The sequence below is a fragment of the Acomys russatus genome, chromosome 7 (assembly GCF_903995435.1).
Source record: "Acomys russatus chromosome 7, mAcoRus1.1, whole genome shotgun sequence".
In the NCBI taxonomy this organism is placed as follows: domain Eukaryota; kingdom Metazoa; phylum Chordata; class Mammalia; order Rodentia; family Muridae; genus Acomys; species Acomys russatus.
The window spans coordinates 34,950,909-34,975,331 of NC_067143.1; the positions used below are offsets into that span (position 1 = coordinate 34,950,909).

At 49.4% G+C, this 24,423-nt stretch overlaps 1 protein-coding gene across 5 annotated transcripts in view; it reads left to right on the forward strand.

Annotated features, from left to right (window-relative positions):
• The first annotated feature begins 13,637 nt into the window (after positions 1-13,637).
• Znf710 (zinc finger protein 710) overlaps positions 13,638-24,423 on the forward strand; it is a 68,645-nt gene continuing 57,859 nt past the window's right edge. For 2 of the 5 annotated variants that reach the window (XM_051148770.1, XM_051148774.1), the window contains exon 1: positions 16,262-16,750. The gene's annotated coding sequence lies outside the window, so the exon portion shown is untranslated. Of the gene's footprint in view, positions 13,760-15,176; positions 15,264-16,261; positions 16,751-24,423 lie in introns of those variants that run through there. The other 3 variants (XM_051148773.1, XM_051148772.1, XM_051148771.1) reach the window with 3 other exon arrangements.

Consider the following 24,423-nt stretch of genomic DNA (forward strand, 5'->3'; position numbering starts at 1 on the left):
TTCCTTTTTTTTTTTTTCTTTTTTCCTGCAGTTCTCCCGTGCACCCCTGTGACAGAAAGGCCAGGGGAGTGAGGGGCTGGGGATAAGAGAAACAACCACAGTGGAGTCACTAAGGAGACAGCACTGCTGGTTTCTCTACTTTGAAGGATTTGGGTGAGGGATTACTTTTGCTACTGTCCCTTTGCCACTCCCTTCTGTTGTGGGACCATTTCCCAGGTAAGGTGGATTCTAGGGCCCAAATGGGAGGTGGGAAGGAGAGAAGAAAGCAAACAACCGTAGTTTCTCTTGAGCTTGTGATCAGGAAAACTTATTTGGGAGCAGTGGCGGATCTGAGACAGGGTTTTCTATGTACCAGCCCTGGCTATCCTGGAACTCACTTTGTAGACCAGGCTGGCCTTGAACTCACAGAGCTCTGCCTGCCTCTGCCTCCCCAGTGCTGGGATTGCTCTAAATGACCCAGAGTGTATACATTTCCTGTATTTTGTTTTGTTTTTCGAGACAGGGTTTCCTCTGTGTAGCCTTGGCCGTCCTGTACTCGCTTTGTAGACCAGACTGGCCTCAAACTCACAGCGATCTGCCTGCTTCTGCCTCCCAAGTACTAGGATTAAAGGCGTGCGCCACCACACCCAGTGACCATTTCCTGTATTTTTGTTGTTGTTGTTGTTGGGTTTTTTTTGTTTTTCGAGACAGGGTTTCTCTGTGTAGCCTTGGCTATCCTGGACTCACTTTGTAGACCAGGCTGGCCTCGAACTCACAGCGATCCACCTGCCTCTGCCTCCCGAGTGCTGGGATTAAAGGCGCGTGCCACCACGCCCAGCTTCATTTCCTGTATTTTTATTTTCTGGAATTTTCCCTTGAGTAACCCGTCTTGTGGTATTTCTTGATTACCTGTTGAGATTTTACAGTAAATGTGTAAGTGTCTGTGTACATATATGTAGGGGTATAGATGATGTATGTGTAACCTGCGTCTAATAAAAAAGTAGCTTTAGAAATAAAGTAGTCTTCCTTTCTGCTTGTCTTGTCATTTTTGGGGGGCTTTTGATAGAGGGTCTCATGTAGGCCAGCGTGGCCTCAAATTTATACGTTATTGAGGCTGGGCTGTAAGTCCTGGTCTTCCAGTCTTTAACCCCCAAGGGCTGAGGTTACAGGCCTGTAGCGCCACACCCAGATCACCTCCCCCACCTGCTTCCCTCATTCTTCCTCTTCCTCTTCTTTCTTCCTCCTCCTCCCTCTTTTTTAGATTTTTGAGATAGGATATGAAGTAGCCAAGACTGGTCTTGAACTCGTGATCCTCTGTCTCTACCTACCCAGTGCTAGGATTATAGTTGTGTCTCATCATAAACATTTGCACTCTTGTAGAAGACCTAAATTTGGTGCCCAACACCCACATCAGGTGGCTCACAATTGTAACTTCAGTTCTAGAGAAGATCAAATCCCCTTTTCTGCCATCTTTGGGCACCCAACATATGTACACACACACACACACACACACACACACACACACACACACACAAATACATATCAAACACTATCTTCTTTTCTTTTTTTCATTTTGTTTATTTGGTTTTTCCAGACAAGGTTTCTCTGTGTAGTCCTGGCCTTACTTTGTAGACCAGGCTGGCCTTGAACTCACAGAGATCCACCTGCCTCTGTCTCTTGAGTGCTGGGATTAAAGATATGAGCCACCACTGCTTGCAATTTTCTATGATTTACAACATGGCCGTAGTTTGATCTTATGATTATTTACTGTGAATGGAATTTACTTGTTTCTTCTTCTTCTTCTTCTTCTTCTTCTTCTTCTTCTTCTTCTTCTTCTTCTTCTTCCTCTTCTCTCTTTCTTTCTTGGTGTTGTCTGTGTTTTACTTTGTTTTGCTTTGGTTGGTATGGTGATGGGTTCATGCCTTGGTAATCCCAGCACTCAAAGGGGTTGAGGCAAAGGGATGGCCTTGACTGTGAGGAGCTGGGGCCATATGTTGAGAACCTGTCTGAAAGGGGAAGGGTGCAGTGTGCAGTTCAGATGGTGAAGTGATTGCGCAGCAAGAAGGAAGCTCAAGTTTCCTCCCCAGTGCTGAGTAAATCCATGCGCTTGTGTGGGCTTGTGATGCCAGCAGCAGGGAGGTAGAGGCAAGAGGGTCAAGAGTTCAAAGTCATCCCCAGCTATAAAGCACCTTGGAAGCCAAGCAGGGCTGCATGAGACCTTGTCTCTAGAGGAGAAAAAGGGGGAAGTTCTTCATTGCATTTGGATTTTTTGTTTGTTTGTTTGTTTTGTTTTGTTTTTCAAGGCAGAGTTTCTCTGTATAGCCTTGGCTGTCCTGGACTCACTTTGTAGACCAGGCTGGCTACAAACTCAAAGTGATCTGCCTGCCTCTGCCTCCTGAGTGCTGGGATTAAAGGCATGTGCCACCATTGCCCGGCTCTTTTTTGTTTTTTGTTTTTTTGAGACAGGGGTTCTCTGTGTAGCCTTGTAGCCTTGGCTGTCCTGGACTCGATTTGTGGAGGAGGCTGTCCTTGAACTCACAGACACCCACCTGCCTCTGCTGCCATGAGTGCTGGGGTTATAGGCGTGCACCACCACAGCCCAGCTGACACTTTACTTTTGATTTATCTCTTTTATCCCAGAGCTACCTCAGAGAATCCAACAAAACCAGTTCATCACATTAATTTCCAGTTGTAGCATTTTTGGGAACCGGGAATATGGTTCAGATGACATCTGCATTTTCAAATTTATTGGGATTTTTCCCTGTGGTGGAAAATGAGAGCCTTGTTCAAGAATTTTTTTTTTTTTAACTCCAGGGAAAACTTGTCTGGGTAATTTAAGGGTGGGAGCCAACAGCCAAGCTAACAAGAGGAAGTGGAAAGAAGAGAGAAATGGGAACAGGAAGTAAGTTTCCGAGAGGAACTGATCTTGATAGCCCAGGGACAGAGGCTGGTGCATGCTGGGAGGTGGGGCTCTTCGGTGTGGGAAGTGAGCCTTTGGAGGTCACGATAGTTGATTCCTGATAAAGACTCCTTCCTTCTTCCTAGGTGAAGCAAGCTTTTTTTTTGTCTGTTTGATTATTTTGTTTTGGGCAGTCTAAAGAGAAACTGTTTCAAAGCAACGGAACAACCAAAGCCGGAACAAATGTAACAACAGCAAAAACAGTAACCGGTTCTCTGTAGCTTCGGCTGGCCTTGACTCACTGTGGGCCCAGGCATAGCGTCAAACTCAAGGCAATTCTAGATCAGGTGAAACCTTGCCTGTCAGGCTGCGGGTATGGCTCAAGGCCTGGTGGAATGAAGCTCTGGATTAATATCCAGTGCCAGCTGGGCAGTGGTGGCGCATTCCTTTAATCCCAGCACTGGGGAGGCAGAGGTGGCAGGGTCTCTGTGAGTTCGAGGCCAGCCTGGTCTACAAGGGAGTCCAGGACAGCCAGGGCTACACCGAGAACTCTGTCTCAAAAGAGAGAGAGAGAGAGAGAGAGAGAGAGAGAGAGAGAGAGAGAGAGAGAGAGAGAGAGAGAGAGAGAGAGAGAATTTAAGCCAGGCGTGATAGTTCACACCAGTAATCCCAACACTCTGGGAGGCAGAGAGGCAGACGGGTCTCCAGATCAGCCTGGTCTACAAAGTGAGACCAGTTCATCCAAGGCTACACAGAGAAACCCTGTCTCGAAAAAACAAAACAAAAACGGAAAGAGAATTTATATGCAGAGAGTTCCCAAGCCAGGCCTGGTGACTTGTCCTTTAATTCCAGCACAGCTCCAGAGTGAGAGGCTTGTGGGTTTCTGTGGGTTTGAACTCAGCTGGATCTGCATGGGGAGTTCCAGAGAGGGACACATAGTCTGGGAATCAATCTAGCACAGGCAGAACATCTACTGGGGAGAGGCAGAGGCAGGAGGGTCTTGTCAAGTTCAAAGGCAGCCAGGACTGCGTAGGAAAACTGTCTCAAAACCAAACAAAGGATTAAAACCCACAAACAAATCTAAACACTAACAACTGACCCAGAGAAATCCTTGCTTCCTTCCTTTTGATATTTATTTATTTGTTTATTTATTTATTTATTTATTTTGAGACATGGTTTCTCTGTGTAGCCTTGGGTTTGTAGATCCGCTGGCCTCTGCCTCCCAGACTGCAGGGACTAAAGGTATGGGCCACCACACCCAGCTCTCTGGCTTAGGCTCTTATACCACAAGCAATTTGCCTGCTGCACCCTCTTCTGGCTCTCCCCAGCCACCCCTTGTCTCGGATAGAATTTCACTCTGTGGCCCAAACTGGTCCGGGATTCATAGCCATCCTCCTGCCTCAGCCCCCTAATTGCCATGGTTACAGGAGTGAAGCCACTATACCCTCATCTTCAGCCTATTTACTGAGTGGTTTCAAGGAAATGCCGAAGAGTGATTCTAAACACACAGCTTCCTCAAAAGGACAATGACTGTTTACTGCGCCTGTAAGATGGCACAGAGTCCAGTGCTGGCCTGGACTCACAGACCCGGGGGCAGGCTGAGGAGGACAACTTGCTGGGACCTTCCAACCGCCTGGCTTGAAGTCGGCATCGCCCGCTGGATGGCTAGTTCTCAGGCCCCTCTCCGGGAACTCTCTGCCAGCGCTGCCTCTCCCTCCCCCCCACCCTCCCCCTCCCCCACCCTCCAACCTCTTTATCTCCCTTCACAAAAAGCTCCATTCTCTTTTTACACAATGCACTTCCACAATAGATACTCTATTCGATCCAGAGCTTAACTCAGCAACCAAAAGGCTGGTTCCCCTTTTCCGCCCAGTTCTCCAAACATTTCTAAATGAGAAGTAATTGCACTACACAAACGTAGCCTCTATTTGCCGGCCAGCCTGCTTCTCCTGCAAACTGGAAGCTCCCTGAAGACTCCCAGTGGGGCTTTCCCCACTGACTGAAGAATTCAAACGAAGTCTAGACCTTGTTTTCTAAATGTTTAAGCCGTTGTTTCGGAATAATGAAACATGAAAACAAAAATAATGACCATGAAAACGAAACAAGGATAACCTGGTAAGTTCTGGAGGGGACAGATGTGCTTGTGAAATCACCTTGGCTACTACGACCTAACATAGCACACACATGTACAAACCTACCAAGATTTATTCATGAATTATGTGCAGCCTTTATATACCAGTTAGATATATATGGTTTTAGCAAAGCTAGATGTGGGAGGAAAAAAGAAAAAGAAACACCTCAATCCAAATAAATTTTTCTTTCTTTTTCTTTTTTTTTTTTTTTTTTCTTTCTTTTTTTTTTTTTTTTTTTTTTTTTTTGAGACAAGGTTTCTCTATGTAGCCTTGGCTGTCCTGGACTCACTTTGTAGACCAGGCTGGCCTCGAACTCACAGCGATCCACCTGCCTCTGCCTCCCAAGTGCTGGGATTAAAGGCGTATGCCACCACCGCCTGGCAGTAGAAATTATTTTTAATGTACATTTTCTTGCAGGTATATTTTGTATATTATATTACATATTTTTGGATAAGATACATGTATACACAAAATGTTACAAAAATGCAATTCTGATTCATGTGTAATTTGCTGTCTTACTCAGGGTGTTACAAACATTCCCCACTGTTTAGTATTTTTAAAACTTGCCTGTTAGGGCTATGAGTCAATGGCTGCGCATTTGCCTAGGTCCCCATAGTGTGGGATATTAGGCTCTCTCTTTCCTTCAATTTCCTTTTGGTATTTTCCACTTTTATCAATGTATATAACACTTTTTGTTTGTTTGTTTTTCTAGACAGGGTCTCTCTGTGTAGTCTTGGCTGTCCTACACTTGCTTTGTAGACCAGGCTGGCCTCTAACTCACAGCGATCCACCTGCCTCTGGGATTAAAGGTGTGTGCCACCACGCCCGGCTATATCACCTTTATAAAGATTGTTTCCCTGGTCCCCTTTGGTTTTTTGAGACAGGGTTTCTTTGTATAACAGCCCTGGCTGTCCTGGACTCACTTCTTAGATTGGGCTGGCAGCAAACTCCACCTGCCTCTGCCTCCCAAGTAGATTCTTTCTTTCTTTCTTTTCTTTTCTTTTTTTTTTTTTTTTTTTTTTTTTTTTTGAGACAGGGTTTCCCTGTGTAACAGAGCCTTGCTGAAGATTCTTACAAGGAAGATTGATCAATTCTCTCAGTTTTCTAGAACTTTCAGGGCCTGGTGCTGGAGGCCTGTAATCCTAGTTATTAGAGAGGCAGTGACAAGAACAAGGACAGCCTGGCGTACAGAAGGAGTTCAAGGGCATCCTGAGGAATTTAGGATGACATTGTCTCCAGGTTTAAAAGCAAGGGGCTGGAAAGCTTAAAGCAAGGGGCTGGAAAGCCGGTTCAGCAGTTAAGAGTGGTTGTGCTTACAGAGAACTCCCAGTACCCACGCTGTGCAGCTCACAACTGTATATAACTCCAGTTCCAGGGGATCGGAAATCTTCTTTTAGCCTCCAAAGACATCTGCACACGGTGCACATTCAAACACTCAAGAGACACACACAGAGCTGGGCGGTGGTGCACACGCCTTTAATCTCAGCACTCGAGAAGCAGAGGCAGGCAAATCGCTGTGAGTTCGACGCCAGCCTGGTCAACAAAGTGAGTCCAGGACAGCCAAGGCTACACAGAGAAACCCTGTCTCAAAATTCCCACAGACTCTTAGAGATGGAAGTGAACATTCAGAAAGGCCTGGAACACAAATGCTCTTTGCTCAGAAAATAATGACTTTTTTTTCCAAGACAGGGTCTTTCTCTTGAATCTTTTCTGTTTGGTTTGGTTTTGGTCTTGGTTTTTCGAGACAGGGTTTCTCTCTGTAGCCTTGGCTACCCTGGACTCACTTTGTAGACCAGGCTGACCTCGAATTCACAGAGATCCGCCTGCCTCTGCCTCCCGAGTGCTGGGATTAAAGGCGTGCGCCACCACGCCCCAGCTTCTCTTTTGAATCTTAAGACACATCTACCTTCAAATTTTAGCTAAGAGAGACCACTTTGGGCTTCTGAAATACTGGAAAGAGGTCTCCTGCATGTGTGGATTGTTACAGAAACAGCTGGTTGCTCTCTAGGGCAATCTGGAAAGTTCTCTGCTGCTTAGAATAAATCAGGATATTGGGCTAAGCAGTTATATCTTGACCTTGGGCCCTCACTGGGATCTCCTGACATTCAAAGAGCCTTTACAGTTTACAAGACACAGTAGCCCTTGTTGTCTGTCACAACTTACCCGGTTTCATTTGTTCCAGCAACTCCAGGAACTGAGTATTAGTTATTTTAGTTACGAAGGTGTCAGGAATTAAAGGTGGGGCGTCTGGCCAGACAGGTTCTGTCAGGGAGGCAATACATGAGAAAGATAATGGGGAGTTGCTTGTGGTCTAGGAAAGACTGGGGGGATGGTGGCAGGAGGACTAGTGTGAGGCAGAGAGGATCCTGAGGGACCCTGCTGTGACCAGGCCAGGCACAGAAACTCAGGCTGTAAAATGTGGCTTTAGTTATGATAAAGTGCTGTCCAAGCCCAGCACAGAAAAGACTGTGCATCTGGCCAGGTGTGGTGGCTAATGTCTGTCATCCCAGCAGAGAAGCAGGAGGATCTTGAGAGTTCCAGGACAGCCTGGGTTATATAAGTTCAAGGCCAGCCCAAGACACCTAGTAAAACTTTGTTTCAAAAGACACAAGAGGCCAGGCATGGTTGTACACGCCTTTAATTCCAGCACCCGGGAGGCAGAGGTAGGTGGATCGCTGTGAGTTTGAGGCCAGCCTGGTCTACAAAATGAGTCCAGGACAGCCAAGGCTACCCAGAGAACCCTTGTCTCAAAAAACAATGCTTATCATTGAAGTTTCTTTCTTTCTCTTCTTGGTTTTTCTGGGTTTTTTTGTTGTTGTTGTTTTTGTTTTCCTTCAAGACAGGGTTTCTCTCTCTAGCCTTAGCTGTCCTGGACTCACTTTGTGGATCTGGCTGGCCTCAAACTCATGAAGATCTGTCTGCTTCCCAAGTGCTGGGACTAAAGATGTGCACCAGCACCACCCGGCTTTCTTTGGTTTTTCAAGACAGGGTTTCTTTATATATCTTCGTCCTAGAACTCACTCTGTAGACCAGGATATCCCCTTGAACTCACAAAGAGCTGCCTGCCTCTGCCTGCCTCTCCCGCCCTAAGTGCTGGAATTAAAGACATGAACTACCACTGCCCAGCTTCATAGCAGTTTCATAACACTGAAAATGTGCATTTATCCCCATCAGTCCAACAGTTTCTATGCATAGATACCATGGACTAGTACAATTTGTTGTGAATGATACTGCAGGTGTTTACAGACTTTTGGGTTGGAGAGATGGCTCAGAGGTTAAGAAGAGCCTTGGCTGTTCTTCCAGAGGTCCTGAGTTTAATTCCCAGCAACTACATGGTGGCTCACAACCATCTATAATGGGATCTGGTGCCTTTTTCTGGTGTGCAGGCAGAACACTGTATCTGTAATAAATAAACACACCTTTTTAAAAAGGCGTATTTCTTTATTATATTGTAATTTTATTTATTTATATATGTATATGGTATATGCTTGTGTGTTCTTTAGTGTGTGTGTGTGTGTTGATGCCAATTGTTTTCCTCTATAGGTCTCGACTTAAAAAAAAAAGTTCATGTATATGTCACCTGCATGTAAATGCTTTCAGAAGCCAGAAGAAGGCATTGGATCCCCTGGAGCTGGCATTGCAGGTGGCTGTGTGCTGCCAAATGTGGGTGCTAGGAATCAAACTTGAGTCCTCTAGAAGAACAGGATGCCCTCTTAATGACAGAGCCAACAGTCCAGACTAGCGCTTATCTATATTGCCAGTTATTTAATAACATTTATTTTGTGTAGTTTTTTTTTTTTTTTTTTTTTTTTTGGTTTTTCGAGACAGGGTTTCTCTGTGTGTAGCCTTGGCCATCCTGGACTCACTTTGTAGACCAGGCTGGCCTCGAACTCACAGCGATCCGCCTGCTTCTGCCTCCCGAGTGCTGGGATTAAAGGCATGCGCCACCACGCCCGGCGTTGTGTAGTTTTATTATATGCATTTACATGTAAAAATGGGGTATTGAAATGCCTACGGCTATACACTAAACATAATGTCTCTCTGTGGTGGTTTTCATTTTACCCAGTTGATTTTCAACTTCCTCTTCTTCTTTTTTTTTTTTTTTTTTGAGACAGGGTTTCTGTGTGTAGCCCTGGCTGTCCTGGACTCTCTTTTTAGACCAGGCTGGCCTCGAACTCACAGAGATCCTCCTGCCTCTGCCTCCTGAGTGCTGGGATTAAAGGCGTGTGCCACCACTGCCTGGCTGATTTTCAACTTTCTCATAATGTATTTGTGCTACAAAGAAAGAAAAAGTCAGGTTTGGGGTGGCGTACACCAATAAGCCTGGCACTTGGGACAGGGAGTCAGGAGGATCGGAAGTTCAAGGTCAGTTTCAGACCAGCCTGGGCTCCATGAGACTGTGGAGAGGGCAGAGAAGGCTCTGTAGGCACGAGGGAAGAGGCAGTCTGGAGATACTGACTTGGCATGTAGGGGCCTTGAGTTCCATTCCCAGTACTTTGATAAAGTAAACTACAATACAGAAGTGCATAAATATCCATGAGGGAAGGAGTGGAACGCTGGTGTCTGGTCTGATCCCTGGATCCACAGGGCATTTTGCTGCTGCAGTGTTCATCTTCAGTGTTCCTGGGGCACTGGACCCCCGCAAAGGACTAGGAGTCTTAGAGAGATTTAACTGAACTCTAGAGAACTGGCGACTCCCTTTCCACCCTGTGTGAATTGGAATTTGTTTCTTTCCCTGGCCCTGGGCGCCTTTGTTGACTTCTCCCGGCCTGTCCTCCACTGATTCATATTCGCCAGGTAGGCGGGAACGCCAATGATCAGGCTGGCATGGTCCCAAGGTGACACCCTGGCCATCTCGGTCAGATGTGGGTGTCCCCCCATTCCAGCCACCCACTGGGACACAAGGCATCTTTGATGGGATGGTTCTGCCTTTGTAGCCTGTGTGTCACTCTGGTTTCAACCCGTCTTGTCATTTCTAGGTTGGAAGAACACCTCCCTGCCACTCCCTTATTTTATAGCAATAATGAATAATCGCTACTATGTATTGCTGGTGCTTATGCACAAAAGAGCACAAAAGGTGTGGGTTCTTTTAGGCCTCACTGCACACTGGGAAGCAGGTATATATACCCCCGTCTTACACATGACATCAGTGGTTGCCTCAGCCACTGATGTATGGCATGTAAGTCTGGGCATTGGAACATAAAGACAATAAAGCCCATAGGTCTACCCAACCCCACACCCACACAAGCACAATTGGCCCCTCCCTTCAATATTTTGAAACAGGACCTCACTATGTAGCCCAAGCTGGCCTGGAACTTAGATGTGTGTGTGTGTGTGTGTGTGTGTGTGTGTGTGTGTGTGTGTGTGTGTGTGTGTGTGTGTGTGTGTGTGTGTGTGTGTATGGTGGCTCACTCAGTGCTCAACTACTAAGCTGCATTCCAAGCCCTCTTTCTTTTTTTAAAAAAATGTTTATTTATTATTATGTATACAGTACTCTGCCTGCATGTACACCTGCAGGCCAGAAGAGGCTATTAGGTCACATTACAGATGGTTGTGAGCCACCATGTAGTTGCTGGGAATTGAACTCAGGACCTCTGGAGCAGCAGTCAGTGCCCTTAAAACCTCTGAGCCATCTCTCCAGCCCCCAAGCCCTCTTTCTTATATTTTAATTTGGGCATGGTCTCCACAGCTTGCCCAAGTTAGCCTTCAACTTTTGATCCTTCTGCCTGAATCTTCCAAGTAGCCAGAATTACAGTTCTGTGTCTCTCACCAGCAACTTACTAGGCAGACCAGGCTGGCCTCACCAGATCCCCCTGGTTCTCAGTGCTAGGGTTAAAGGTGTGCAGCATCCATTTTTATAAGGCAGGAAAAGGGGGGTCTCAGTTATTTAGAGAACATGCTAATCACTTCAGTTCAGGAAGCCAGCAAGTGAAAGGAGATACACTTTGACCATTTCCCTGCACTAACCCTGTCCCCTGCCTGCCCTGGAAGCCACTCCATTCCTAGCAGGTACTCTATACTGCTTCAAGTACTTGAATTCCTCTTTATTTTTATTTTTCCTTCTGACGGGACTACTTGACATAACCTTGGCTGGCTTGGACTCCTTATGTAGACCAGGATGCTTCAAAGTCAGAGATCTGCCTGCCTCTGCCTGTTTTCCTCAGAGCTGGGATTAAAGGCAGCATGTACCTACCACCTGGCTGTTAGAACTTAACAGTTCAACACTCGGGAGGCAGAGGCAGGTGGATTGCAGTGAGTTCGAGGCCAGCCTGGTCTACAAAGTTGAGTCCAGGATGGCCAAGGCTACGCAGAGAAACTCTGTCTCAAAAAACAAAAACAAAAACAAACAAACAAAGAACTCAACAGTTCTTTGAATTTAGAAGAATTTGCCCTGTAAACAAATTGTTTGCCTGGTGTGGTGGAGCACACCTTTAATCCCAGAACTTGAGAGGCAGAGACAGGCAGATCACTGTGAGTTTGAGGACAGCCTGGTCTACAAAAGTGAGTCCAGGGTGGCCAGGACTGTTATACAGAGAAACCCTGTCTCAAAAAACCTAAAACAAGAAACAAACAAACAAACACAAAAACAAACAAACAAAAAACCCCACAAAAATCTCTCTTCCATGCTTTGTTGTTTTTGAGGTAAGGTAGGAGTCCTGTGTGGTCCTGGCTGTCCAGAACTATGTAGACCAGGGTAACCTTAAATTAAGAAAGATCAGCTGGGCATGGTGGCACGCACCTTTAATTGCATCACTTGAGAGACAGAGGTAGGTGGATCTTTGTGAGTTTGAGGCCAGCCTGATCTACAAGTGAGTCCAGACAGTCAAGGCTAGCACAGAGAAACCCTGTCTCAAAAAACAAAAATAATTCACAAAGATCTGCCTGCCTCTGCCACCCAAGTGCTGGAATTACAGGTCTATGCTACCCCATCATGTTGTGTGTTTGACACGTTTTCTTCATGTAGCTCTAGAACTCTCTAGAAGGAGGGTGGCCTTGAATTTACAGAGATAGGCCTGCCTCTGATTCCTGAATGCTGGGATTAAAGGCATGAACCACTACCGCAAGCCTCTCCCAGGCTCTTGAGAGGCACAGGCCCAGTTTCTAGATGTGACCTCTAGGAGGCCTTCACTGACCAGCCTTGTTCTAGCTTCCTCATATGGCACTCTAGCTGCCTGTTGTCCCCCCCCCCCCCCCCCCCCCCCCCTGCGACAAGGTTTCTCTGTATAACTACCCTGGCTGTCCTGGGCCACAACTTGTTTAGTAGACCAGGCTGGCCTCAAACTCACAGAGATCTGCCTGCCTCTGCCTCCCGAGCGCAGGCCAGGCAGGAACTGGCTGTGTAGCTCAGGCTGGTCTAGAACTTCTAACCTTCCTGTCTCTACCTCCTAGACTCCAGCATTACAATATGGAGCCTCCATTCCCCACCCCCATCCCCCACAGGGTTTCTCTGTGTAGCCTTGGCTGTCCTGGACTTACTCTGTAGACCAGGGTGGCCTCAAACTCAGTGATTCACCTGCCTCTGCCTCCCGAGTGCTTGGATTAAAGGCATGTGCCGTCACCACCAAGCCGGGCTATGCCTTTTTTTAGTTTTATTGAGACAAGGTCTTGCTATAATGGTCCTGGCTATCCTGGTATTGAATACGTAGCCTAGCTGGCCTTAAACTCTCGCCAATCCTACCTCAGCTTCTCACATGCTGGGATTACAAGTACGCACCGCGATGCTGAGGTCCAGCTCTCTGGTTCCTTCTACCAGTTTGCAAGGCTAGAACAATGAACTGCTCTGGCTGGTGGTTAAGTCCTTAGCACCAGGCAAGGGAGCAGGTGCCTAGCAAATTGTGTTGAATGAATATTTGCCTCTCAGTTGTTTATTTTTGGTGTTTTGAGATAGTTTCTCTGTGTAGCCTTGGCTGGCTGGCTTGGAACTCAACTCTGTAGATCAGGCTGGCCTTGAACTCACAGAGATCTGCTTGCCTTCTTGTCTCGGCCTCTCAGAGTGCTGGGATTACAGGGGTGGCCACAGTGCCGGGTTTGACTTTGTGTTTTTTTTTTTTTTTTTTTTTTTTTTTTTGAGGATATGGCTTGGGAGTTCTGAAGAGGGGTAGACCTGTGATTTCCTGCATTTGCTTCTAAAAGGGTGTCCTGGGAAGTAGCTGGGGGCCACTAGAGGCTCAAGGTGCTGGGCTGAAATCATGGGGTCCTTCTTACTGAACCAAACTCTCTGGCTTCTGTTTCTTCACTCCTTGCCAGGAATAAATCATGTTCTGAGTGACTGGAGTCATTGCTTACAGCTCCGTGAGAGAGAGCTGGTGTAGGGTGGGGCGAGGGGCAGTGGCCTTGGGGCTCCTGTCAGTAAAGGCCTAGGCCTTTGGGTTGGGGGGATGGGAAGGAGTGGCTGGTCCTATCCCTGGGAGGCTGCAGTCATTGCTGGGGGGGCTGGGTGGTTGGGGGGGGGGAGACAATGGGGCTCAGCATCTGCTCCTCGCTGGGAGAAGGGACCCTCCAGTGAAAAGCCAGGGAGAGCAGGGAAGTGTGGGAGGAATTGATGAGAAGGGGTGGAGCCAAGGAGATGCAGCGGGGAGGAAGGAGGGTAGGGGAAGGAAGAGCGCTGGGAGGGGAGAGGATCCAGGCTTCTCTTCTGCTCGGTGACCTGGTCCGGAGCCGCAGCTTCCCTCGCTTTGTCTGGGCCCGCCGAGACCCTCACTTTTCTCGCCTAGCTGCAGCTCCAGTCCAGGGGCTAGGCATCCAGCAGGTGCTCAATACTTACTTGGGAAAAATAAGAAATGTGGCCAACTTTGCTCTGGGAACTTTTCCCCTGTGTTGTCTCCACTCCTCCGGAGAAGCCGAGGACAGAGCTGGTCTTGGGAGCACGCCCAGGCGCCCCATGAATAATTGACCCTTGGTGGCGACACTGCCCGGCTCTGTCCGCGAGCTCTGCACCCGCCCTGCGTCGGAGTCGAGCCGCGCAGCTATGAGTGGCGGGTGTCCGGGAGGTTGGAGGCGGGGTGTCCGGCCTGTCCCAAAGCTGAGAGGAGGCCAGCTATGCCGAACCCCAGGCCCTATGGGGACCCACAAGGGCCCAGACTTCAGCGAACGACCACGCCTCGGCGCCTCCCAGCCGTGCACCCCGGGGCCGAACCCAGGCTATGGGCTTGACGAGGCCGCGAGGGGCCCAAACTCCTCTGAACCCCTTAACACCCGGCGATCGCAGCCGGTCCCTCGAGTCTGACTGTCCAGGGCTCTGCGAACAGCTGTTCTCCCCCCCCCCCCCTTACTGTTCAGGGCTCTGCGGCGACGTTTGCTCCAAGCCCCATCTGCCCACTTAAAAAATATTAAGCGAAGAGCACCCCTACCTTCCACCCCTGGCTGGGGAGGGGGCGGACTCAGTTCTACCCGTATTTCGGAAGGAATGGGCACCCGGACCTCCATTCCCAGTGGCTCTTCTTTGGGTTAGGACACCCCAGACTTCCTGTGCGGGGGGGTTGTTTTCTCGGGCCCCCTTTGTGCCTGGCAGGGACAGCCCCCCATTTCCATGCGAGGTTCTGACGCTCCCTTCTCCCCCCCCCCCTTGTTAATCTTTGTTCCCCTTTTCTGCTGAGAGGAGGGGGAAAAAGAGGGAGAGGGAGAAAGAAAAGAAGGAAAAAGGCGTGACTCGATTTTCAAACGAAACTCCCACAGCAAACAAAACCCTTTTAGAGAAATAAGAAAGGAGGAAGGAGGAAGAAAAGAGGGAAGGGGAAGAGAGAAAAAAAAGAGAGAAGCCTCCAGGCTTGCAATTCGAGTAGGAGAGTTGCACCAAGAGAAAGAGAAAGAAAAGAAGAAAAATCCTCTCTGCGGTAGAAAGAGAAAAAGAAAACTTGGGCCGACAAGAGGGGGGTGCTGGGGGGGTGGAAGGAAGTGAGAAAACAAAAGAGAGATAAAAGGCTGCTTTTCTGTCTCTCTTCCTCTGCGAGCCGGCTTAGGAGGAGCTGTTTAGCATCCCTTCACGTCAGCCCTGCCTCATTCCCTTCTTCCAGGGAGGGAGAGCGCGAGCGAGAGAGAGAGAGAGAGAGAGCGAGCGCGAGAGAGAGCAGGAGGGAGAGAGAGAGGAGGGGGGGAGAGAAAGAGAGGAGCCGGAGGGAGGGTGTCAGAGCAGGGCGGGCGCGCGTGGAGGCGGCGCGCAGCAGCAACCCGGGCGGTGGGCAGCAGGAGCCCCCGGCCCGCCCGGCCCGGCCAGCGGAGGGCCCCCAGCGCGAGGAGCCGCGCCCGGAGTCAGGGTGAGTGTCCCGCGCGGCCCGCGGCCCCGCCAGCCCCCGGGGTGGCCCGCGACGGGGTAGCTGGGGGCGCGGGGGTGGGTCGCTGCGGCCGCGGTCGACCCGCCCCCCGCCTCTCCCCGGGGACGGCGGCGCGCAGGCCCGCAGCCGCGCTGCAAACATGTCGTCTTTTCCTTTCACTTCCACATTCCCTCATGCCGGAGAGCTGGAGCGAGAGAGGGAGAGAGCGGGGGAAAGAGGGAGAGATGGCGTCTCGGGGGGTGGGGAGGGAGAAGGGGGGAAGGGAGGAAGAGAGGGAGGAGAGCGCGCGAAGGAGAGAGGGAGAGGGAGAGAGAGAGAGAGAGAGAGAGAGAGAGAGAGAGAGAGAAGCGAAGGCAGAGAGAGACAAAATGAAAGGAAAGCGCGGCGGCGCGGGAGGCCAGGGAGGCGGCCGCGGTCTCCGGCCCACACGTGGGTGTCGCGGCGCTCGGGGACGCTCCCCCCGCACCCGGCCCGGGACTCAAAGTTTCACCCCTCGCCGCCCCGCCCCTGCGGCTGCCCACAAACTTTTTACTCCGGGAGCGGGTGGGGTGGCCGCGCGGCCGGCCCAGCGGGGTGGCGAGGGCGCAGCGCGCAGCTGGGGTGCCGGGCGCCCCTCGAGGGCAGCGGGCGTCTCTTGCCGGGTGCCGGGGACTCGGGCCCCCGTCGGTGGCCCCGGCTCCGACCTGTTGAAGGCGCTCGCCGGGTGCAGGGAATGGGTGGGCAGATCCCCACGGTTGGTCTCGAGCCTCCCGAGGCTCGGCCTCCCTTCCTTGCCGCCCCCTCTCCCTCTCCTCGCGGTCATTTTCCTAATTGGACGGTGCTGTGGGGCGTGATCGTCGGCGTCAGACTGAGGAGGTTCCCCCCCCCCAACCGGGTGGTCTTCCTTCCCCGACTCTCAGACCCCACGAAGCTGGGCTCTGTGCCACCCCCACTCCCAGCTGGGGACTTGCTAACTCGTGCGTAGCGGGTTGTTGGTTTCCTTTTTTTTTTTCAACTTGCCTTTCAAGATGACTTTTATGGTCCCTGCAAATGCTTCCCTCCAGTCTAAACTGTAGTTTGGGAAGATTTAAGAGGCCAGGGAGGTGCTTGTGTGGGCTTTAACTAATCCAAAACGGTCGTTAATGTATCTCTACGCCCTGCGAGATGGTTCCGGCCAGGCCAAGCAGTAGCCTGGGTGTGTTTTCACCCGGACACTGCGGAGTTCCTTCACGGTCTTAGCGGCCAGCCTGCCAGTGAGGGGACACTTGACCTGTGGGCCCTGTGCCCTATCTTCGAAGGGCACCCTGAGCGTCTTTCTTTACGTTCACAATGGAAACTCTCCGACACTGTCCACCTGAAGCCGTAACTAGTCCCCGGGGGTTCCTTGGAAGCTTACAAAACTCCCCCACAGGTGTGCGGAGGACTTTGTGCTTTTGGGGGTCATCCAGCCAGCTTTGACGTTGCCCTCTCAGCTTTGCCTTTGTACGTGTGTAAGTAAAAGCAAAATTCATTTCTGCCAAAGAGATGTTGTGTGGGAATGGGGTCGCGGGGGGGGGGCGGCGGGGGAGGGCATGGATCACCTTCCTAGGGAACTTCCAAGAGCCAGGGAGCTGGTGTGGGAAACTCCGGGGGGGGGCGGTGCGAGGAGGGGAATAGTCCTGTCTTTAGCTATAAACATGTTCTTATCAAAGCTGAGGGGCCGCCTGTCTGCTCTTGGTTTTAAGATACAGCATGAGTGTCACCTTTTCACTTGTTTTAAAGCAGATTTACCTGTGAGACCTTTGCTTAGTGGTTTTGTCCTCCTCTCACCTCACAAGTAACCCAGGGCCAGGCACCTGCTCTTCTTGGAGCACAGCCTTGACTCTATCACTTACAGCTCTTCCCACCTTGCAGAGCTGGCTTTACTGCCTCAGGGCACTGGGTAGAGCTGCTCTCTTTGGGGTAGGGGGAATGGACAGTCTGGTCTGCTTTCCTGCGTGACCATGTGCCAAGAGTGTCAGTGTGACGACGGGGGGGGGGGGGGGGTGGGGGGTCGGTGGAGGACGACGGACAGACTGCTATGTTCTGAGCTGGCCCTTGGTCCCACGGTGTACAAGGCATTTGTTTTGTACTCAGGTCACTTCTGTCACAACCAGGCGTTTTATTTTAGGCTCCCTGTTTAGAGACAAGGAGACAGGCAAGGCCTAGAATATCTTTGGGGTTGGAGGAAAGTAATGGGATTGCCAGAGTTTGCCTAGCTTCTAGTTTAGGTTTGCCTTGTGGCCTAGAGACATTTTGAGCTTGGCTGCTCTCCTGAAGAATACCCATTTCCTTCTCTTTTGAGACAGTGTATCCCTACCTAGCCCAGACTGGCTTTGAACTGCTGATCCTACTGTCTGAAGCTCTTAAGTGCTGAGATTACAGGCTTCTGCCACCATGCCTGGCTCTAGGATAGCTTTTTTCTATGGGTCTTGACCCTTTAGAGGTTGCTTATTAGATATTGTGTATATCAAATATATTCATAACAGTAGCAAAATGAGAGTTATGAAGTAAGTAGTAATGACACAATTTTATGGCTGAGGGGGGGTCAACACAACATGAGGAACTGTATTAAAAGGTCACAGCATTAAGAGGGTTGAGAACCACTGGAATAGTAGAAAACTAAAAGGAAGATTATTATTTATTTATGTTTGTTTATTTGTTTTGCTTTTGAGACAGGGTTTCCCTGTGTAGCCTTGGCTATCCTGGACTCACTTTGTAGACCACGCTGGCCTCAAACTCACAGAGATCCACCTGCCTCTGCCTCCCAGCTAGGAAGACTATTTCATTCCGAAGGAAACTGTGAAAAGGCACACCATTCTCCCACGCCACTGCTGCTATTTGGTACAGGTTCCTCCTTTGGCTTGGTCACCCACAGATTCATTCCCACACTCCTTTTACCAGGGCTTGGACCCAAGGTTGTTACTCAGCTTGTAGGAGAAAGGATTCTGAATCCCCAAGGCCCCTCTGTGAAGGGCCGGTGGACCATTCCTTCCACTCAAACACTAGAAGACCTTCGAGAGACTGTTTAAAAACAACCAAGGCAGGAAGAACACCCTATTGACCTTACAGTCAGAAGTAGGCAAGTCAGTCAAATCTGAGCCTCTGGCATCTGTTTTCAGTACTCTTTCCACAAGGCCATTTAGCTTTGCTGCTCCTGGGGCTCCCCAGCCACACTTAGTTCAAAGAGCGTGGCTATGAGGACATGAAACTATGGGCTGGTAGGACATGTCCAGGCTGAAGAAACACCACCTTATTTTCCAGGCATGCTGGACAGGCCAGGGCAATTATTGGGAGAGCTTGCTGCTATTTTCACACTGACTTCTTTAAAGTCTAGCAGTTCAGCAGGGTAGAAGTTTAGTCATCAGGATGTTCCTAAATTACCGGGTTTTGATCCGGAATACTTTCTTCATACTTTGTACTTGTGAGTGTTTTTTTTTTTTTTTTTTAGGGCTGGCCAAAGGGGAAGGAAGAATGAGGACAGAAGGAAGTGCCTCAGCTAGCTGGTCTCCACTCAACAGTTTGGAGCTGCTAGATCATTTAGTGCGGCAGAGATCTTGGCTATATATGGATTTCCCCCTGCTGCCATCTTATTTCTTTATTTATTTATTGCTTGTTTGCTTTGTCCATTGCTAAGCCCTTGTAAGACTAACATATAGTTGGTCTTCCATAAGTACTTGTTGAATGATGTACTGGGCCTTAGGAAAAGCATTTCCCCTCCTAGGGGGAGCTCAGAAATGACACACAGAGGCAGGGACAGGGAGGTGATTGATGGGAGCTGCAGAGTTGTGCTGTGATTCATTGTCTCAAACAGGCTCCAGACAGGTAAGGCAGGAGGGGGGTTGGGAAAGAGTGGATCCTGAATGGGTGAAGCCACAGGGTGGGGACTTCTGCAAAACAATAGAGAGGTTTTGCATTGGACTCAGACACTGGGAGGAGGTTGTGATCTGGTGTTCTGGGCCAGGGTGATGCTGAGTTATCTATGTCACGGCTGGCCGATAGTCCTCGCAGGTGCTGGCGGGCCCATCGCTGTTCTCCTTTGGTAGCCTGGGAAACGGCACAGAGGCTTTAAGTCACCTGCCCAGGGGCCCGAGCTGCTGTCTTGAGCCTGACTTCCCTAGAACAGTGGTCAGGCCCCTCATGTGAAGGAGCTGAGTCCTCAGCCTTTATGTCCCCCTTAAAGGATATCGGGAAAGAAGCTAAAAGAGAAACTGTCAGTCTGCTGCAGAATGAGGGTCCTCGCAGTGCCTGGTGATGGTTCAGCCAGTGAGGACTGAAAGGGTGTGCTTATTTTCCAGGCCCTAATTACTCCCCAGTAGCAGTACCAGATCAGGACTCATTGTACACGTGAACACAAGGAATGCCAGGAATCAAATCCAGGCTTTCGCACAAGAGCCAGTACCACTGAGCTACACTGCTGCCCTATTGGGATATATTTAAACTGGCGGGAATTTCAAAGCTAAGGAATGGACTGTTCAGGGCTGGGGAAGTGGCCCAGGCAGCACAGTGTTTGCGAGTTAGATGTTCAACACCCGTGTGAGCTCTGTCATGGTACACACTCGTAACTCCAGAACTGGAGCGGTGGAGACCAGGGGTGAGGTGGGATGGGGGGATTTCTGGGGCTCCCTGGCTGGCCAGCCTAAGTAATCCAGGAAACTTTATCTCAAAAACAAGGTGGGTGCCACCTGAAGAATGACACTCTGACCTCCACCTGCATGCAAACATGGATAGGTGCACCTGCACACACAAATGCACCCATAGCAAGGAGGTCTCCAGCAGATGCCCCACACATGTAAAGTCCAGCCTGCTAGCCCAGCAAAGTGCAATCCATAGCAGCTGCTTGTTAATGGGTTTGTGGCGTTCTAGGCCCTATGCTGTCCCATCCTTCTGGAGCTTGCAGTCTGTCTGGGAGAGACAGACATTAAACGAATAATTACACAAATACTCTTTAATTACAGTTGTTATAAATGCTTCAAAGGAAGAGGTTCAGAGGCATAGGAGCCAATAATTAGCGAGGGAGGAGTGAAGGGACAGTTCCTGAAGAAAGGGCATTTGAAAGCCTCCTGACGGGAAGGAGGGCTTTAACCAGGGTGGGATATTTTGTTGCTCTTTTTTCTTTCTTTGGAAATAGAGTAAAGAAAAAGGCACTCTGGGTAATTAATAGAAGGGGTTAGACAGCTTGTACATTTCTAACTCAAAAGCCTTGATAAAACATTTTTTTGTTTGTTTTTCGTTTGGTTTTTCGAGACCAGGTTTCTCTGTGTAACCTTCCCTGTCCTAGACTTGCATTGTAAAACCAGGCTGGCCTCGAACTCAGAGCAATCCACCTGCCTCTTGAGTGCTGGGACTAAAGGGCATGTGCCACCATGCCTGGCGACAAACATTTTGTTACTTTACTATGTATGTGTTTGAGCACAAGGATGCCATAATGCACTGTGTGGAAGTCAGAGGACAACTCATAGGAGGCCACACACGTGGATCTCAGGGGATTGAACTCGGGTCATTGAGCTTGGCAGCAAGTGCCTTAACCTGCAAAACTGTCCTACTGACAGCTTCTCTCTCTCCCTTACTGGTGGGTTTTGTTTGTTTGTTCTTAGTAACTAAGGCTGGCCTCAGCTTGCTTTGAAATACTGACCTTGAGCACCTGAAACTCCTTGAGCCAGCTAAGTGCTGGGGTTGGAGGCATGCAACACCACACTATGCTTGCCTTAAATTCACAGCCATTCTCCTGCCTCTGCCTCCCCAGTGCTAGGATTAACAGGCACCATAGCATCAGGCCTGGCCTGGTCTGTTCACTTTGATATGAATCTTGCTATTCTCGGTGGGAATGGTGTACCAGCACCATCAGCATTACCTGGGAGCTTCGTAGAAATGCAGGCTTCTGGGCCCCTCCGCAGATTTGCTGAGGCTGCATTTTAAGAAGATTGCCAGGGAGGTACGCAGGAGACCGCCGAGTCCTGAACTATGCCAGCAAGGAGTGGTGTGACATGGAACAACTTCTGTCAAGTAGCAGGGAAATTAGGCAAGCTCACAGATCCCTTCTGTCGTCTCTGACCTTTGGCTTTTGGAGCTTTGTGCTATCTCCAAGCTTGTCGCCAGCCAGGGCCTCACCCCTGCATTGCCTTCCTGGGGGCTCTCCTTTCATTTCAGCAAGCACTCGAGCACGCTCAGAGTTTCTGAGGAGTAACAGAGTAAGTTGTAAAATGTTTTGGAGCTTTGTGCCACAGGCCCGCAAACAAGAAGATATAGCCTGAAGTAAGAAAAACCCTGCGGGGTCAGAGGGCTTTAGGGAAGAAAGGTTTCTGCCCCAAGTGGAGGTTTACAGGGGGTGTGTGGGGGGGACCCTGCTCAGTGGTTCCCCAGCTGCAAACTTGGTCTTTTCAGAATTGCACTGGACCTTTGTACCTGGCTTCCTGACTCCACTGTAGGGTAGGGGATAGGCAGGGGTGGGGTTTTAACTGGAAGCCATGCAGGTTATGTGTGTGGTGCGCCATTCTGGAAGAGGATTGTACTCATTAGCTTCAGAGGAGCTCTTGGCTCTAGAGGCACAGCTGTTCATTTTATTTGGTTTTGGTTTTGGTTTGAGACAGGGTTTCCTCTATGTAGCCCTGGCTGTCGTAGACTCGCTTTGTAGACCAGGCTGGCCTCGAACTCATGAAGATCCGCCTGCCTCTGCCTCCCGAGCGCTGGGATTAAAGGCGTGCGCCACCACTATCCTGCCTATCGGATATTACATTACAGTTCATAAAGCCAGGCTTGGCGGCGCATGCCTTTAAACCCAGCGCTTAGGAGGCAGAGGCAGGCACAATTCTACGCATGTTACATATTATCTATTAGCTTACTTTTTTATTCATTCATTCATTTTGTGGGGAGTTTGGGGGGTGGAAATGGAGACAGAACTCCTGTAGTTCAGGCTGTCTTCAGCTTGCTGTGTAGCTGCAGCTCGCCTCAAACTCTTTTTTCTTTCCTTTCTTTTTATATTATTTTATTTTAAATTTTTTAATTTTTGGTTTTTTGAGACAAGGTTTCTCTGTGTAGCCTTGGTTGGTCTGGACTCCTTTGTAGACCAGGCTGGCCTCAAACTCCCAGAGATCCACCTGCTTCTGCCTCCCAAGTGCTGGGATTAAAGGAATAAGCCACCACCGCCTGCCCATCTGGCTTCAAACTCTTAAAACCCTTTTCTACACTTTCTGAGTGCTGGGACTGAAGGCATGCACTACTCTGTGGAGCTCTGTTTAAATATTTAGCTCCCTTAAGTAGAAGAACTTCCCTGAAGTCACCTGTAGCAAGCATAGGAGCAAGCACTGGGCCCAGGTGAGATCCTTTTTAGTAGTGGAGATGGAGGTTACAGGGCATACCCCCCCCCCACACCCCCATTAGAAAGCATCTCCTGGTCCATGTATGTGACATGTGACAGGAAGAATTTTCCTAAGGAAACAGAGCGGGATGGAGCCAGGTTCCCAGACTGGGTCCAACTTCCTCTTATTTGCAAAGCAAAGAATTAGCAAACAAGATTACTGCAGCCTTGAAGACTAAACCTTCTGGAAGGAAAGCCTTTGAAGAATCACACCCTCGAGTTAGGGGAGGGGGCTGCAAGAGGAAATTGGGGTAGATCCCCAAACGGAACAGATTAAAGGGTGTTAGAGCCAAAGCTAGCCAAATGCATGTCAGCGGCATCATAAGGTGAAATAACTGGTTTTATTACCTCCTAATTAATGTGTGGTGCTCCTAGACCTTTCCTTCTTCCCCCTCCCCCCTCCACAGTGCTTTACCCCAGCACAGAGGCCTTTTGTCTCCTCCTTTACTCATTCTAGTGCTATCTGAATTTTCATGCATATGATTTTTCTTCATAACATGTATGTGCATGTTTGCAAATGAGGTCAAATCACTACCAGAAGTGGGCTAGCCTCTAAAGAGGGTTTCAGTTCTGTCTTTCACACACGCCATTGTACGAGTTTCTGGGATTAAATATATATATATGTATGTGTATATATATATATATATATATATATATATATATGTATATGTGTGTGTGTGTATATATATATATATATATGCATGCTCTATTGTGTGTTTATTTCTGGGAGTGCGCAGAGAGCTCTGGGAAATGTGAGGATTTTCTGAGCAGTCAGAACTAAGCATGAGAGATCACTGTGGCCCAACTGTCTTCCCTCCAGTTGGAGTACCCTGGTTAGGAACTACAAAATCAAAAGAAGGTTGGGGAGATAGCTACAGACAGCAAGAACGCCCAGATTTAAATGAGAAACTAACATTGTGATTGACTCTTGTTTGTACATGGATTGTCTGGGGTTGGAGGAGGATGTGTGCCCAGGTACCACCCCGGTGACCATCCCATTTCCAGTAGGACAGTGATGGCCTAGCTTCCTGGTTGTGAAGGCAGTTCTGCATGCCTGATTAAAACACAACAGGCAAACTTGACTGCTCGTATTTTGTGTCACCCAGCATGTCTCCCTACGGACCACTGCCAACTGTTCTCTTGAAAACTGTCAGGTGCCCCTTGGAAGCCAGTGGTGTGGTTGGCTAATCTCACTTTGTGATTCTAATAACTGGACCCTGAGCTTACAAACTGACTTGTTGACAAATGTGACTATGTTAGCTTCAGACAGACCTCAAGACCTCTTGCAGAAGTATCTTGACTTGTCCTCCCTATATACAGCCCTACTTGAGTGGGGCCTGTTTACCCCTGCGCAAGCTGAGAACCTGTGCCTGCCTCCCGAGGGTTTTCTCCCTTCCTTTCCATCTAGTCCTGCTCAGACTGCCTCTGTAGGAGTGGGTGCCCCTCATCCTGCACTCTAGGTTTCTGTTCTGGTTTCCTTTCTGCTGTCACTCCCATCACACTAGAATCCTCTGACTGCTCCAGGCGGTTACTGTCAGGACAGCCTAGCCTGCTCCGATCTGGTTTATCAGTGGTCCCTCTCTCTGATTCTGTTATCTCTGCCGTTTCCTGTGCTGTGCTGCACTTTGGTGCCTTGGCCACAGTCTACGTTCAGCTTTTCTGTCCACATACCCGGTTCCACTGAGTGGGGCTTTACGTCGATCACATGGCCCCATGCACAGCCCACAGGTGGACTGCCTTTGGCTTGTGACACATTTAACAAGTGAGTATAGGGCCGGGCATGGTAGC